General features: G+C 38.3%; 1 non-coding gene across 1 annotated transcript; it reads right to left on the bottom strand.

Annotated features, from left to right (window-relative positions):
* Nucleotides 1-4183: 4183 nt before the first annotated feature.
* On the bottom strand, nucleotides 4184-4288 carry LOC129035995 (small nucleolar RNA U13). The gene has a single exon (XR_008502467.1). It is a non-coding gene; the product is annotated as a small nucleolar RNA U13 (small nucleolar RNA).
* Nucleotides 4289-5469: the final 1181 nt, after the last annotated feature.

Here is a 5469-nt window from a genome sequence, read left to right as displayed (position 1 = left end):
TTTATTATAATTTGGCCATTTTAATGCGTAGAGACAGTATGAACACAAAGAACATATACTTTTCTGCCTATTTATGGCTCCAAACAAGAATTTCATTGAGTTCACATTTGAAAATATAACTTAAACAAAGCAGGGACCAAAGCTCACAGAGATCTCTGAATTAATTGAATTACTCAGTTTCATAGAAACCCAATAAAACAGCAGATCCCCTGTCGGGTAGAAGGTAGAATCTCCGCATTTACCTCTGTGTACTACCCTTCTTACTAACGTTCTATTACCCTACTGCAATCATTAAGCCTGTGTACAAACCACCAAATTAAACAAAGAGGCTATTTTTACAGAAGGGGATGAGAGGCAAGGCAAAACATTCTTTAAAATAAAAAATAATTTTTCCTCAAAGCCCGGAACAGTAGCAGAAGGCTTTAAGAACGTAAACATAACCAATCTGTCTATTCCAGGGGATAAAGGCTATGTTTCTTAAACATAAAAGAACAAAATTTCTAAGCAGCAAGCAAGTTGGAAGCATTTGCATAATGGATTCTATTTACATAAATTATGTTGCTTATAGCAGTCATCTGATAAGACTTGGCAAAAGTGGAGGCAGAAGTTGAAGTGGAATGAAAAGAAGGGTGAATGTGTAGTTCTAGGATTCCTTTTAGCCCTTTGTGGCCTTTCTTCATTCTTTGAAGTCTGTGTTTATTTAGGGGTTAACATGTGCATTTGCCCCAAACTTTATAATCATGAGTGTCAAGAAGAATTAGATTTGGTCATTGCTGCACGCTCCCCCTACCCTGTTTTGTTCTCTTTTATGAAGGTAAAAATGAGTGCATCTGTCAACTACTGGAGCATGTTAACTTATGTATGTTGGGATTTGACAGCCACTGGCTGTGAATTTTCTCACCATAACAACCAAATGAAAATGTCAGAAATGAATCTTTTTGCTAAGTGCCAGATTTTCTTTCTCATATGCACAATTTCCCTATGACCAAATACAAAGTTTTAGTGTTTTACATAGCTCCAGCCAAGAGCTTATTTCTAATGGTATAACATGATAGCTGACAATGCACAGTCTCTACAAGAATGGGTAAGTACTAGGCATTTTAGGTAGAACTTTAAGTATATCTTTATTGGAATCTCAAGTTCAAGAAAGACATTGTGGCCTCATAGATATCTGGATACAGAGAACTTATGTGTCTAAGTGGGCTATACTTTAAGAATTTTTGCCTTTCTACTCCAGTTCTCCAGAACCAGTGAGGCTTCATCTGAGGAAAAGAGGTGAATATTGGAAGGAGCTAGCTGTTCACATCTTGCTTTTTCCTACTAATTCAAAGTCTTTGATCTGATGAGAATTTGGCATAACAGGACTTATTTACTCCTGAAGTTCCAGCTTTCTGGAATTTCATAAGCATTGACAAACTACTTCATCCACAGTGAGATTGGGTTTTGCAAATGTGTAAACTTTTGGCCATGCTTATGGGACTCATTAGGAATGTTTTTGGCTGCAGCTAACAGCTTATCCAACTAAAGGTGTCTTAAGCAAATAAGAATTTATTTTTGTACATAACAAAAAGTTTAGGATTGTACAGTTCTGGCATTTTTTGGCTGCTTAGTGGTGTCACAAGAAACTTAGGTTTTTTTTTTTTTTTTTCCCCTCTTTTTCCACTCTAACATGCTTAATGTGTTGGCTTTAATTCCCATGCTCGTTGCTTCATGATTGCAAGATGGCTGCGATGGCATCATATATGGAGATTTCATTTGATGCAGGAAGAAGGGGAAATGGGAAAAATGAGCCAGGCCACGTTTTTTATCAGGAAAGAAAAACAATTTATCCCACCTCACCCCACCCCAAATTGTCCCCGCCCTTGCTCTCAGCCACTTTTCTCTCAAGGTTTTTGGTTGTTTTGCTTAGGTTTTGTTGGCCAGAATTGTATAACATGATCTCTCCCATCTGCAAGTGAGGCTGAAGACATGAGTATTTGGCTTTCACAGGCATCCAATGAAGGGAAGTCGAGGGCAAAATATACCAAGTGAGTCAAGCAATAAGGTTGCCACAATGACCAAGGAATTATAATAATCAGGACAGATTAACATTATCTTGCATTCAAAGTCAGGAATTGATGTTCTTCTGAGTATTTCAGGGCCAGTCTGACTTTTCCCTAATTCCTACTTGCCTCTTAGGAAGAGTGTACATTGATCCTCTGTTTCTTTCTCAGAAGGACGGCTGAAGTTCTTGAAAGATTACTTTCTTCAGGAAGCTGCAATGTGATTCTAAACACACTTTAACAAAGAATATATGGGATGCAGTTTTTAGCAGAAAAAAGGAAATGTTGCTTTCAGTATTTAAAGTTTTGGTGTCACAATGTTGGAGTCAGTTTAGATTTCGGAGAATGTTTGTCTGTCTGTAAACTGCCTTAAGTTATTAACTTATCAGCACAACTCCCCATCATTTCTCCTCCCTCCTGCAGAACGCATATCCAAAACCTTAGGGTATAAACCCTTGAAAACATTTATTCAGCTCCCTCTTCTAAGTTTCACCCTATGGCATATTGCATTATTCCTAGTAGAATCTTCTCAACTTGTGCAATGAAAAGGAAGCAATGCATCTTGTAGTGAAAAGACAAATACTTCTTGCTCTTCCTTGGCATGAAGCAGGAGGCTGCCAAGTAAAAGTACCTGGCAGGATTCCCAGAGACAGGGCTTGGGCCACGGGTTGGGCAGAGGAGAAGTTGCTATCTCATTATTTCATTGTCATGTGGTTGCTGGGCACACTAGCTGACATGCAGAATCAAAGTAAAAATTACCACTTTCAGAGAAGTGATACCAATGGCAGTAAGTCTGTCCAGTCCTACACTGTTTTCCAGGGACAGCCACCTCAATTTAGTGGACCTGTTTCTAGCTTCATTAAACCCCTAGGAAGATGACTGGAATATGCTTCCCGAATTGGTGATGCTGGGTGATTTGTTGTAATAATGGTTTCAGGGCAAGATGAATTAATCACTGTCACTTGAGGGAAGAAGAAGAAAGTGTATTCAAAAGCATCACCACATAATGCCAGCAGGGGGGAAAAAGACTTAAAGCCAGAAAAACAAGATACTCTTTTAGCCCTTTTAAAAGAGAAAGCATGACAAACATACACCTCAGGGAACCCTAACACAGAAATATCAGAGAAGTGAATAATTCACTCATCATGATGTTTGTCAATAGGAAGTCAATTCTTGCACCATTGGGGTTTGTGTTTGTTAGTCTCCTCCTTGTGTTTGTTAGTGCCCTCTCCTCATTTCTCTCTCCTTTTCAATCTTTCTTTTTATTAGGATTACTGATTGTTTGGGGACATCTGAAATCACTCAGGATTGTGGTGACCAGTTGAACAGAGATATGCCAAAAGCAAGCAGTGATTTATATCCCTGCAGGTGAGATCTGGGTGCTGTCGAAAGGTTTGTTATATCCTCTGATATTCTTTCACATGACCCTACCAGCAGATGTGAGCACACATTCTTGCCTTGGTGTGTCACTCTGTACTCAAGGGTTATCATATCATACAGGGACATGAAAAGAAGAGTTTGATTATACTCTGAGCAACTTTTCTTATTGTGTATGCACATGTGTATATGCTTGTGATTCTATGTGCATAATTACCCCATTGACAGCAACAACAAAAACCTTAAAATGTGTGAGTATATAGGATCATAAGACAAAGAGTGAAAAAATGGAATCAGAATGAAGAGAAAAAGAAAGTAGAAAAATAAAGCCCTAGAAAATGGTAGTATATATAATAAATGATCTGAAATATAAATTATTCACCTGAGGTAGGCTGCAAATTTGGCTCTGAGCTTTCTAGCAGCCAAATAAAAGAGATAAACTTGATATTATTCTCAATTTTCTGTAAGGGAAACAAAACAATTGCTGAAAAGAAGCAGAAAACTCTGTCTCATTTTGAAATCTGAGATAATTTTTTCCTGTTCCAAAAACTTTCATTTCATAGGTGCTCTGTTAAAAAATGTGCTACTGATATAGAAAGTAGGTAGTGCTACAGAAAACAAACAAACAACAAACACATCAACCCAGATTTATCCCTTTCTTTGAAATGTTAAATTGTTATCAATTGGATGGTTACTTAGGGCTCTGGACAGTGAAATAAACATCACTGAAAGGAGAGCTTCCCATCAATACTTACATGTTTTCATATCAGATGGGTAATGTGCTTATATTGTAACATGGTTTGAGGGAGGCACATCTCACACACGAGCATAAAAATCCAATCATTACACTTTATACATTAGAAGAGAATCTTCCCACCAATACTTTTAAGAAAGATTAGATGGCATAAATACTGTCAGTATGTTTTTATTTTTAGAGAATAAGGATGATTCAGAAGCTGAGCTGAGTCATTGAAAAACGTTGAAAGAGAACACATGAGAGCCGAAGAGAATCTAGCAATCTGAATGTCCTCCACTCTCTAAAAGACGTTCAGATGACCACTAGAGAGTTGCCACTGGTTGTGTTGTGTCCACTCAGTCACCGGTCAGAACCTGCAGCCAGCAGCACCTGCTTACTACAAGGTGGTTGACCATGGTCTGTGGACAAGAGGTTAGCTGATAACTGTTGCTATAATTGGTCCTCCTGCACTTAGAGTTCAGGCATGTCTACAGCATTCAGCCCATAAAGGACAACGCGTAATTCTGTCACTGGGAATGCCTCCCAGGATTTGAGTGAACTACCAGTGTCTATCACTCTTTGGCAATTCATACTTATTTTCTTTGTTGGAGGAATACAGCGATCTTTCCATGTTTTCTGATGTGAAACTTTTAGCTGAATGTTTGGATCTTCTCCCATGTTTAGCATCATCACAATCTAGTAGATAAGTTAAACATACTGCTAAATAGCAAAGACTAGAATGTACTAAGGCCTTAAAAAAACTTGGACTTTAATTGTTTGAAATAAAGTGAGTAGGAATGACCCATAAAATGGGCAGAGTTCAAGAGACAAGACAACAAGTCAAATGGGTAGAACTGTATATATGTGTGTATATATACATGCACGTATATAATGTATTCGTCTGCTCTCACACTGCAATGAAGAACTGTCAAGACTGGGTAATTTATAAAGAAAAGAGGTTTGATTGACTCAGTTCCGCATGGCTGGGGAGGCCTCAGGAAGCTAACAATCATGGCTGAAGGCACCTCTTCACAGGGTGGCAGGAAAGAAAATGAACGCAGAAGAAACTACCAAATCCTTATAAAACCATCAGATCTCATGAGAAATCACTCACTATCATGAGAACTGCATGGGGGTAACCACCCTCGTGATTCAATTACCTCCACCTGGTCTCTCCCTTGACATGTGGGGATTTGGGAATTATTATTCATGATGAGATTTTGAGGGGGGACAGAGCCAAACCATAGCATATACATATATACACTTATATATATCTGATTCTACATATACACTCATATATGTGGAATATATGTA

This window comes from Pongo pygmaeus, chromosome 3 (genome assembly GCF_028885625.2).
Source record: "Pongo pygmaeus isolate AG05252 chromosome 3, NHGRI_mPonPyg2-v2.0_pri, whole genome shotgun sequence".
NCBI classification, from domain to species: domain Eukaryota; kingdom Metazoa; phylum Chordata; class Mammalia; order Primates; family Hominidae; genus Pongo; species Pongo pygmaeus.
The sequence above is the reverse complement of the archived record's forward strand: the minus strand, read 5'-3'. Positions and strand labels throughout refer to the sequence as shown.